The 12,140-nt window shown below is 47.4% G+C and overlaps 1 long non-coding RNA gene across 2 annotated transcripts; it reads left to right on the top strand.

The window, feature by feature from the left end:
- The first annotated feature begins 250 nt into the window (after positions 1-250).
- Positions 251-5,647, top strand: LOC114815029. 2 transcript variants are annotated; one of them, XR_003762831.1, is made up of 3 exons: positions 251-417; positions 1,274-1,370; positions 5,435-5,647. It is a non-coding gene; the product is annotated as an uncharacterized LOC114815029 (long non-coding RNA). The 2 variants fall into 2 exon arrangements; XR_005660084.1 differs by lacking the exon at positions 251-417 and adding an exon at positions 1,095-1,154.
- Positions 5,648-12,140: the final 6,493 nt, after the last annotated feature.

A 12,140-nucleotide genomic window follows, 5' to 3' on the forward strand; every position in this document is an offset into this window, starting at 1 on the left:
AACCTGAAGTCAGGCCTTGAACTGGAGGATGGACTTTATGACCCCTGTTGGCCTGATGCCCTAGGATTCCAGGATTCCATCTGCATCTCTCCCAGAGCCAGGGAACTCTACCACCCACCCCTGGGTCTCGTAACCTGGGACAGGTTTACCATGATCATCACTGTCATAATCATCATCATCTGTGTCATCATTATCATCATCATCATCGTCATTGTGTTGGCTACACTTGGGGAGGGAAGTGGGGGGAAGCAGGAGAATCATTCCACTGTGCTCCTTCCTCCCTGTCCCTTCCTCCCATCCCTCACTTTCCCTGAGGAAAGCATAAAGACTTAGCCAAGTCAATCAGAGAGGATTAGGGAAGCAGTAGAGGGGCCAGGTAGCAGAAAAGGGAGACCCTCAGCCATCTTGAGACAAGAGGTTGGTGACTGATGTGCCTGAAAGACCAGGACCCAGGAAAGCTTGTACTGTGACCCTGGATGGACACAGGACACAGGATACAGGGCATAGGACACTGGAGAGGATCTTGATTTAGGAATAGGATATACTGGAGATTTGGGGTCAAGGAATAAGATACACTGGAGGTTTGGGGTCCAGTGTCTTAGACTCTAGAGAAGCTAGACTCCTGCCCCTTGAGGGAATAAAGGACACCCCCTGACCAAATGACTCAGAGAGGGTATGTCTGGAAATTGGGATGCCCTGAGAGAAAAAGGAGAAAGGACCAGAAGAACAACAGTTCTGGGACACCTACGGGACAAGTGGGACACCTAAGAGCATGAACTTGGAAGTCAGAGGTCGTGAGTTCTAATCCCGGATCTGTCACTTGTCAGCTGTGTAATTTTGGGCAAGTTACTTCACTTCTCTGTGCTTCAGGTACCTCATCTGTAAAATGGGGATTAAGACTGTGATTCCCATGTGGGACAAGCTGATTACCCTGTATCTTCTCCAGTGTTTAGAACAGTGCTAGGCACATAGTAAGCTCTTATCAAATGCCAACTTTATTATTATTATTATGGGGACGTATGCAGAGTTCTGTAGAGGGAAGTATTAGACCTAGGGAAAGGCCATTTTTAACCGGAATTGTTTCACTATTCCCCAGTTAAGAAGTCATTACGCACTGATGAGTGCTCAGATCTCGGTGTCTGTCTGAATTTGAGGTTAGAGGGGCTGGGGCGGGGGGAGGGGGGAGGGGGGCGGGGAGGAAGTGGGGTGGCAGGGGGATGTGTGAACTTGGGGAACCATGCAACAGAAAGGTTTGTCTGTGAATCTCTTTCAGCCACTCCCAAGAAAGAGACGGTAATCTAGTCCCTGATGATCCCTTCGCCTTCAGGGATATACCTGGACTATAGTCAGAGGATGGTGGCAGGTATAAGGTAGGTACGGGGACTTGAGGTGCACTGAGCAGAAAGCGTTATCAAACTTGTGTTAGAAGAACGACAGCGCTATAGGGCTTTAGGACCCAGTGGAGGCTGCCCGGGATCCGAGGAATTCTCAAGTGATTCTGAGGGCTTTTTTGGCCAGGAATTAGGTCTGAGAACCCCAGTAACACCACAGTTATGATCAGTATTCATTGAGTGAAGGACTACCTTGTGCACGGCCCTTTTGGGGGCAACTGTGACGATGGGAACCCTCTGTATTGGGCACTTGAAGAAATCGGTGGAAGCGGAAGACAAGGTCACTGCCTCTAAAGAGCTTTATTGGAGCTGTAGCACTGGGAGCTGTCTGATCCATTTCCTCCTCTTCCCTTCCTCCCCACATCCAGCCTTAAACCAGCTCTCCACCTTAGTCAGCAGTGATCACACCCTCCTTCCTCATCTCTCCCTTAGGACCAGTCTCAGCGCCATTGCAGTGATCACACCCTCCTTCCTCATTGCTCCCCTGGGACAAGGCACTGACCCATTGCAGTGATCACACCCTCCTACCTCATCGCTTCCCTAAGAACAGACTCAGCCTCTTTGCAGTGATCACACCCTCCTTCCTCATCGCTCCCCTGAGACCAGGCACAGCCCCATCAAAGTGATCACATCCTCCTTCTTCATCGCTCCCCTGGGACCAACTTCAGCCCCATCGCAGTGATCGCATCCTTCTCCATCGCTTCCCTGGAACTAGGGACAGATCCAGCATGGACTAATGGCCAGAACACTGGTTTAGGAGTCAAAAGTAGCGGGTTCTAATCCCGGTTTCACCACCTGTCTCCTACGTAACTTTAGACAAGTCACTGCACTTCTCTGTGACTCAGTTATTTCATCTGTAAAATGGGGATTGGGACTGTGAGCACCATGTGGGATAGGGACTGTGTCCAACCTGACTGCCTTGTATCTATCGCAATGCTTAGAACAGTGCTTGGCACATTACAAGTGCTTAATAAATACAATAATTATTATTTTTACTATCCATCACAGTGATGGCATCCTCCTGATTCATTACTCCCCTAGGACCAGTTGCAACCCCATTGGAGTCATCACATCCACCTACTTCATCGCTCCTAAGGAACCAGTCACAGCCCCATCACTGTGATCGCACTCTCTTTTATCACTCCTTCGGACCAGCGCAACCCCATTGCACTGATTGCCCCTCCTTCCTCAATTCTCCCCAGGAACCAGGGACAGCTCCATTGCAGTGATCACATCCTCCTTCCTCATCGCTCCCCTGGAACCAGTTGCAATCCCATCATCGATCATACCTTCATGCATCACAGCAATTGCATCCTCACTGAAATAGCAGGATTCCCAGATCCATCACAGTGATCACGTCCTCCTTCCTCACTGCTCCTCTGGGACCAGTCAAAGCCCCTTCACCTTTGATTCTACATCTCTTCTACAGAGTCCCCTGGCAAATGTCAAAGAGCTGGTTAGCCATGTGAACCATGTGAAATTGTCCAGCCACTCAGCCTGCCATCACCCATTTAGGGGTCTCACCGGAGACCACAGCTACAGTCGTCTGAGCCCAACTTCTGCATTGCTTTTACACTGTAAAAGCATAAGTAGAGGCAGTGTGGCCTAATGGAAAGAGCATGAGAACTGCAAATCAAAAGACCTGGATTCTAGTCCCAGATATGCCATTATTCTGCTGAGTGACCTTGGGAAAGTCACATACTCTCTCTGGACTTCAGTTTCCTCACTTGTAAAATGGGGTTAAGATACTTGCTTTCCCTATCTGATAGTCCCTAAGTGGGACCGGAATTATTCTGATCTAATTATCTTGTATTTAACTCAGCACTTTAGTATTCAATATCCAGTACTAAGTATTTAGGAAGTACATAACAAAGAAGTAACACAGTCTCTGCCCAAAGGAGTTTACACTCTATAGAGGAGACAGAAATAAAAATTTCTATAAACAGAGTAATCCAAATCAAAACTGAATGTACAATTGGATAAACAGAGCTACATGAATTCTGAGGATGGATATAAGTGAGTATTTAAGTGCTAGAGATGGCTGATAGGTTTTAACAATTTGGGGTGTCAGGGATTAATTAGGAAAGGTTTATTGGAGAAGGTGGGGTTCCTGGAAATCCTCGTTTATGGGGAGAGCTGTGGTCTACTGGACTGGGGGAGAGAGGGAGTTGCAGTGTGATCAAGGAGATGAAGACAGGCATGTAAAGAGAGAAGTACAGACTGGCAGTGGTGGGGACATATCACCGGTACTGCAGTAGTGGAGAAACACATGGCTTAATGGAAAGACCATGGGCTTTGGAGTGAGAGGCCAGGGTTCTAATCCCGCCTTCACCACTTGTCAGCTGTGTGACTTTGGGCAAGTCACTTAACTTCCCTGGGCCTCACTTACCTCATCTGTAAAATGGGCATTAAGACTGAACCCCACGACAACCTGCTTACCTTATATCTACCTTAGTGCTTCGAACAGTGCTTTAGTGCTTGTTTAGTAAGCACTAAACAAATGCCATCCAACACTTAGAACAGTGCTTAGCACATAGTAAGTGCTTAACAAATACCATCATCATCATCATCATCCCTGAATCTGGGAAACAGCATGACCTAGTGGCAAGAGCACGGGCTTGGGAGTCATTACTGCTGTGTGACCTTGGACAAGTCACTTCACTTGTCTTTGCCTCAGTTACCTCAACTGTAAAATGGGGATTAAGAGTGTGAGCGTCATGTGGGACAGGGACTGTGTCCAATCTGAGTATCTTGTTTCTACCCCAACACTTAGAACAGTGCTTGGCACATAGTAAGTGCTTAACAAATATTCAATTGTATTTATTGAGTGCTTACCGTGTGCAGAGCACTGTACTAAATGCTTAGAAAGTACAATTCAGCAATAAAGAGAGACAATCCCTGCCCATACCGGGTTTACAGAAGGGGGAAGACAGACATCGACATCACTATAAATAATAGAATTAGAGATATATACACACCAAAACAAATAACATAATGATAATAATTATTACTGTCACCTGCAATGATGGGGACATATCCCTGGACCTGCAGTGGTGAAGGCACATCCCTGGACCTGCAGTGGTGGAGGCACATCCCCGGACCTGCAGTGGTGGAGGCACATCCCTGGACTTGCAGTGGCAGTGGCAGTGGTGGCGGGAGAGGGACAGCAGTGGATTGCTGAGCAGAGTAGCACATTGGACAGGAATGTCACTCTAAGTACAGTTACAAACCATCTCCCCACTTGACACCATGCAGCCCTAATCCTTGGGTGCCAAAATACCTTTGGCTTTGATGCCCACCATCCTCTGGGCCCTTGCCCCACACCTCAGTAAAGAAGGGGAAGGGAAAGCTGGGGGAGTGCAGCCCAGTGGCATTACCCAGCACTAGCTGCCCTCATCCTTGTGGATCACTTCCTGGTTGGGGGAGCAAGAGAAAAAACACCTTCTCCCCCAGATTCAAAATATTCAGCATATATGGTCCTCCCATTTGAACTACTGCTTCCAAGTCAGGACACTCCCCAACATCTCTTCCTGGAGGTGAGGCTTCAGGAAGGACTTGAGGGGGGCTCACTGTGGGTGAGAAAGTGCCCCCAAGAGTTCAGATCTTGCCCTGTCAAGCTCTGCCCTCCCACCTTGGCCTGCACCATAGACAGTCAGGAACCCCTAGGCCCTCGGAGCTACCATCCAAGTGATTCAGGATCTCTGCCAGGAAGTGGGCACAAATGGTATTCAAAACTTCTGGGCAGCAGACCTATAAATCAGAGATCGAGGCATGGTGTGGGGCATAATATGGTCCGGAGAGATAAGGGCTTGAATAGTCTGACCAGCTCTTCCCCAGGCTCCTTCTCCCGGCCAACCCATGACAAATCTTCACTGCCCAACGTCAACATTCCTCAGGCCTTATCGGTGCAGAGCAGGAATTCAGTTTCTCATTCCAGCCGAGCATAGTTAGGGGCTGATTGGGTGTGCTGTTCCCGCACAGAGCAGGACCCAGTGACAAACAATATAAGTTTCATTGGCAAAATCTTTGTTTTGTTTCTGCAGGACTGGGGATCACCCTGTCACACCCACATCCAGACCCTGCGAGGTCCTGCTGACTGGGGTCTTTCTGTTTTGGAAACTAGGAACCCATACTGCAGCCCTGCTCTCACTCCCCCATCTGCCTGCCCCATGGACTCCGTTCTGCATTGACCCCTGTGATTCTGATCCCAAGGAACTCCATCTAGAGGAATGGCAATCCAGCAGCCAAAGAAAATAATGATGACTCCATTTCATTTGTTTCCCAGCACTTTTGTCGCTTTTTTTTTTTTTAAAAAAAAGGGTATTTGTTAATGACTGTTCTAAGCACTGGGTTAGATTCAAGTTAATTCAGTCGACATTCAAGACCCTGGCCAACCTGGGGCTTGCATTCTAATTAGGAGGGAGAAAATGTATCGAACTCCTATTTTACAGTTGAGGAAACTGAGGCATAGAGAAGTTAACTGACTGCACTAAGACTGAGGTATATATAAGATCAGGTTCTACATGGGGTTCACAGTCTAAGCAGGCAGAAGAACAGGTAATGAATACCCATTTTGCAGTTGAGGAAACTGAATGACTGGGAAGTTAAGTGATTGCCCAAGGTCACCTAGCAGGCAAATGGCAGGGTTAGGATTAGAACTCAGGCCCTCTGACTTCCAAGCCTGGGCTCTATCTACTGAGATACTCTGATGTTAGTAAAAAATAGTTCATATGAGCTAAAGCTATGGCTGGGGCTGTTTCCAAGCTTGAACCCTGAGGTTCAAGAGAGAGATGGCCAACTGGAGATCCATATGAACCAATAATAATAATAATAATCATTATGGTACTTGTTACAGGCTTACTATGTACTAAGTACTATTCTAAACACTGGGGTAGATATAAGTTAATCAGCTTGGACAAAGTCCCTGTCCCACATTGGGCTCACACTCTTACTCCCCATTTTTTTACAGATGAAGTAACTGAGGCACAGAGAAGTTAAATGGCTTGCCCAAGAACATCCAGCAGACACATGGTGAAGCGGGGATTAGAATCCAGGTCCTTCTGACTCTCACTACTGTGCTGTATTCACTAAGCCATGCTGCTAATACAAATCACCTTGATCCTGTTCCCAGCCAAGGTGATCAATACAGTGTCCTGTGCCCAGAAAATAGCCAGTATATTACTCAGTCCATTACTATTCTTCCATTCTGCTGGCCATTTTTCTGGTTTTATACAGACCAATCAGGCTTCAGCTGGTCTTTCTGTCTCCTGCCTATTACTGAGGCAGCAGTGGATGCCTTACATTTCGATTTTAAACTCTCACCTACCTCCATTTCAGTTCCTGCCCCTAAGCACTGTGGTACCGAAGAGGCCCCCACATTCACAGGGACTAGGTGGGCTGAGTGGTTATGTTGCATAACCGGCTGAGCACAGGAAACACAGGGCAGTCACTTCCAGGGTGGCAAAGGAACATCCGGTATCTGCTGGTGGCATCAGTGTCCTCCATCCCCCTCCCCTCCTAGCCGGGGCTTCCCCCCGGAGGAGATGGCGGAGCCGGGAGAGTCACTGGTCCAAGAGAATCGGCTTACTCGTCTTTGACTCTGTCACCAACTTCTGGCCAGAGCTTTACCCTGTTGATGCCACCCAGGCCCTGCTGAGAAGCCTGCCGGGGCCATTGGGCTCACAGCTGCCTCAACTCGAAGCAAGGCCTGCGAAGCAGTGGAAATATAATGTGTGTGTGTATGTGTGTGTGTGTGTCTACCTGTGCATGTATGCCTGTGCCTGTGTGTGTTAGTGTGTTTGCATGTGCCTGGGTGTGGGTATGAGTACAGGTATGCGTGTGTCTTAGTCTGAATATTTTTGGGTGTGCTTGTGAGTGTGTGTCTGTGTGTGTGTGTGTATGTGTGTGTCAGTGAGTGTCACCCTCACCTCTGCCTTCCACCTCCTCCTTGACCACCCCCCAAGGTCCCTTCTGGCCACTCATCCTCTGCCTCCTCTCTGGTTTGCTCTATGTCTCTCTGTCATCCTGTTTTCCTTCTTTCCCAGTCCCACGCCCTAGAAGTGTCATTCCTAACACCCCAAGGGCCCCCTGGCCCATCCCAGCCTGTTTGGATTCCCCCCTAGTCTGGTCCTCTCCCTTCCAGGAAACGCGGTAGCACCAAGCAGCAAGGGACAATCCCATCCCGGCAGGACAGCTGTCCTGGCCCAAGGACTAAATGTGGGGTCATGTGAGGGTGGATGGGCCAGGCCCCCAGGACTGACAAGGTCTCTGGATATAGGCCTCTGAATATGTCCCAGGTCCTCCTGGGAGCCCAGAGCCTTTCATTTAGCCAGATCCATTAAAGGGGATCGTGGCTAAGCTTGCCAGAGAGATGCTGGGAACGGCCGACTGGAAGGGCCCTTGTGAATCCACTGGACTGAGGGATTGTGAAATGACCTCACTGACCGTACCAAGGCTTACTGGGCAGATCGAGCTAAGCCATAATAATAATAATAACAATAATTGTGGTATTTGTTAAGCACTTACTGTGTGCCAGGCAGTACTAAGTTCTGGGGAGAATACAAGTAAATCGGGAGTGCGGGCCCTCTATGGTCAAGGAACAGCTTCTTCCTGCATCCTTAGTCGAGGCCCACAGATGTTTGCCCCGAGGGGTCCAGACTTTTCTTGCCTCAGCTTTCAGATGAAGGTGATAACGAACAGAAAACATTTTCTTCCCGTTTTCTTTTCCCTATCTCCTGGCCCACAAGGAGACAGACCTTTGTGTAGCCATGTAATCTCCCTCCCCACCAAGCCCCCAGCCCTTCCCAGCCAATGAAACAAGAAAACAGTAGACACATTTTTCAAACAGTGTCACTGGAATCCTGTCAGATGGGGGTTGGGGGTCGGGAGGAAGGTCCTGCTGACTGGCTTTCTCTCGGGCTCACTTGGCTTTATTTGGTCAAAAATTCTTCTCTATGCACTCCCAGTCACACTTATACACACATAGACACACACCCAGCACAGACACATGCATTCTCACACGCACACACAGACATACCCACAAACACACATGCACACACACACACACACACAAACACACATGCACACGCACACACACACACATGCACGCACATCTCCACACACAATCATAGATGCAGAGACGCACAGGTTAACTCACACATACCCACTCACATACAAGAATAGAAACAGACACACATATATACACACTTATGAAAGGTTCACTCACATTTACACATCTAGGCATTTATAGACACCACATTCACACATACAGACACACATCCACAAATATACCACACATTCACAGACCCATTAGCAGTAGAGTTAAGAGTATTTATTAAGCACCTACTGTATTCAGGGCAATCTACTGAGCCTTGGGGAAAAGTATAAAGGGGAGAATCAGACACACTACCTGCCCCACAAGGGGTTCACAATCTAAAGACGAAGGGTGGGAAGAAGAGGTTGGTGACAGACTAAGAAGGAGATATGAAACACTAAAAACATAAAAACAGCATAAACATAGAGAAGCAGAGTGGCCTAATGGAAATAGCACAGGCCTGGGGAACAGAGGGCCTGAGTTCTAATCCCTACTCTGCTGCTTCTCTGCTGTGTGACCCTGGGCAAGTCATTTAACTTCCCTGTGCCTCACTTCCCTCATCTACAAAATGGGGATTCAATACCTGTTCTCCCTCCTACTTACACTGTGAGCCCCACATGGGTCTTGATCTTGTATCTACTCCAGTGCTTAACAAAATACTTAACAAAAAACCACAAATATTATAATAAACGACAAGTATCATGAAGTATACAGTAAATAGGTGAGAATAGTGTCCCACAGTCACAAACAGACGCACTGCAAGCCCACCCAGACACACAAAGGTGAGCATTGCTTGCCTGGAGACCAGTAGACTGGAGAAGCCATGTGGCCTGGTGGATATAGCATGAGACTGGGAATCAGAAGGATCTGGCTTCCAATCCCAGTTCTGTCACTTGTCTGCTGTGGGACCTTGGACAAGTCACTTAATTTCTCTGTCCCTTAGTAACTTCATCAGTAAAATGGGGATTAAGACTGGACATAGACCGTGTGCAACTTGATTGGCTTGTAACAGCCCTTTAAGTGTCTCGCACACTGTAAGCACTGAATGAATATCATAAAAAAAGTCATTTGTATCTGGCTCAGAGGTGGGAAGTGAGACCCTCCAGAGACATATATCTTTTCCCAGAAATTCCCACTGTTTGCTGAGGAGCTAATAAAGGGTTTTCCGAGGAGCTAGCAAAGCATTTCTCTCTGGATGAGTGCTTCTCTCTGCTGGCAACTGTGATTTTGAAGAGAGAGGCATTGGATGGATGACTTGCAAGGCTCCTGGATCCCTGAATCTAGGAGGTGGGGGGAACAAAAAGTCATGGTTTTATAGCTCAGGGAGCCCATGTTCCCTGGGCAGGCATCTCCCAGGAGAGTCCAGGACCTCTGTGCTCCCAGGGCTTTCCAAGAGAGTACTATAGATAGGTCAACTTCCACGCTAGGGTCAGGGATCAAGGCTCCTCCAAGGATCTGGCTCAGCACAGTAGCTGGCTCTGAAGGAGGAATAGGAGTCTCCCAGCGAATCTAAATAATGGGATGGCTTGTTATGGGCGGGGAATGTATCTGCTAATTCTGTTGCACTCCCAAGAGTACAGTGCTCTGCATATAGTAAGCACTCTGTAAATACCATCTATTGACTGACTGATTGATAATCAGGTTTTCTCTACCTTTCACTGCCTTCTCCAGACCTCTCCAAGATAGGAAGAGATGGTTCTGGTCCCCAGCATCATTTTTGGCTGTTGAGATGAAAATTCCCAGAATGCCACAGGGCAGAAACTGACGATGTCCTGAGCAGTCACCAGACCAGGCATGGACATTCAAGCAATTCCCAGTGAGCAGAGGCTTTTGGAGGTTCAAGATAGGGCAGGTTTTCCAGCTCAGCCAGGCCAGTGCCAGTACTGGGACATCTACCTCATTTTCTAAACATGGGATTGACTCCACCCAGCCAGAATACAATGGTTGACACTTGTGTCTTGGCCAGGCTTTCCATTTTTATAAAGGAAGAGTCTTCCATTGTAAAAATAGCCTAGGCAGGCCCCTGGGTATCACTTTTCTTCCCAACTCTCTGAGGCTAGGACAAGTAGAGAATGATTTTCTAGGATCCCAGGGAAGCAGCTTAGCCTAGTGAAATGAAAATGGGCCTGAGAGTCAGAGGATCTGAGTTCTAAGCATGACAGAGAGGATAGAGCTAGGGCCTGGGAGTCAGTAGGTCAAGGGTTCTAATTCTGTCTCCACCACCCGTCTGCTGTGTGACCGTGGGGAAGTCATTTCACTTCTCTGAGTCTCAGTTGCCTCATCTGTAAAATGGGAATTGAGACTGTGAGCCCCACATGGGACAGGGACTGTGTCCAAACCAATTTGCTTGTATCCATCCCAGAGTTTAACAAATACAACATTCACAGATCCATTAGCAGTAGCAGTTAAGAGTATGTATTAAGCACCTACTGTATTCAGGGCATTGTACTGAGCCTTGGGGAAAAATATAAAGGGGAGAATCAGACACACTGCCTGCTCCTCAAAGGGCTCACAATCTAAAGATGAAGCGCTGGGAAGAAGAGGTTGGTGACAGACTCAGAAGGAGATATGAAACACTAAAAACATAAAAACAGCATAAACATAAAGAAGCAGAGTGACCTAATGGAAAGAGCACAGGCCTGGAAAGCAAAGGGAGTGAATTGTAATCCCAACTCTGCCATTTCTCTGCTGTGTGACCCTGGGCAAGTCGTTTAACTTCCCTGTGCCTTGGGTAAATCACAACTTTTCTGTGCCTTGGTTTCCTTATCTGTAAAATTGGGGCTCTCCCTCCTGCTAAGCCTGTCAGCCCCATGTGGGACAGGTCTGTGTCTGATCTGCATATATTGTATCTGTTCCAGCACTTAATGTTTGAAACAAAGTAAGTGCTAAACAAATATTATCATTATCATAATTATTATAATTCAGCTGCTGGGGCACTTGGAACTTGTGAGAACTCTGCCTCAGGTCAAGTGATGGCAGGAGGTGAGGGAGAAGAGAATTAGGTCTTGCCAGGAAGGGAAAGAAGGTAAAGACAAGGAAAAATGAAGGGAATAAGGGCTTAAAAATTGAGTGTGTATTTTGTGGGGGAGCGGGATTGGGATGCATAGATTTTAGTCAGATTCAACAAATGCCTCTTGGAAGCCACCCCATCACATAGTGAAAAGAGCACTGGATTGGGAGTCAGAAGACCTGGGTTCTAATCCCAGCTCTACTTCTTGCCTGCTATGGGACCTCGGGTGAGTCACCAAACATAACAGATCTTTAATAATTAGTCAATCAATCAATGGTATTTACTGAGCCCTCTTTGTGTGAAGAGCATTGCACTAAGCACTTGGAAGAGTACAATAGAACAGAATTAGTACAGACTAGAACAGACTAGATGGGAGGACAAGAATTAACAAAAATTATGGATATGTACATAAGTGCTGTGGCCTGAGCGTGGGATGAATATCAAGTGCTTAAAAAGGGTACAGATCCAAGTGCATAGGTGTCTACATTAAAGTTGACATTACCTTTAGGACATAAACTCCATGAGAACAGGGATCATATCATCCAACTGCATTGTACTCCTTAAAACAGTGCTCTCAACTCAGTAAGGACTCAGTAATTTAGTCATTCTCTATGCCTTGTTTCCCTCATCTGTAAAATGAGAATAA

This window comes from Ornithorhynchus anatinus, chromosome 1 (genome assembly GCF_004115215.2).
Source record: "Ornithorhynchus anatinus isolate Pmale09 chromosome 1, mOrnAna1.pri.v4, whole genome shotgun sequence".
Taxonomy (NCBI): domain Eukaryota; kingdom Metazoa; phylum Chordata; class Mammalia; order Monotremata; family Ornithorhynchidae; genus Ornithorhynchus; species Ornithorhynchus anatinus.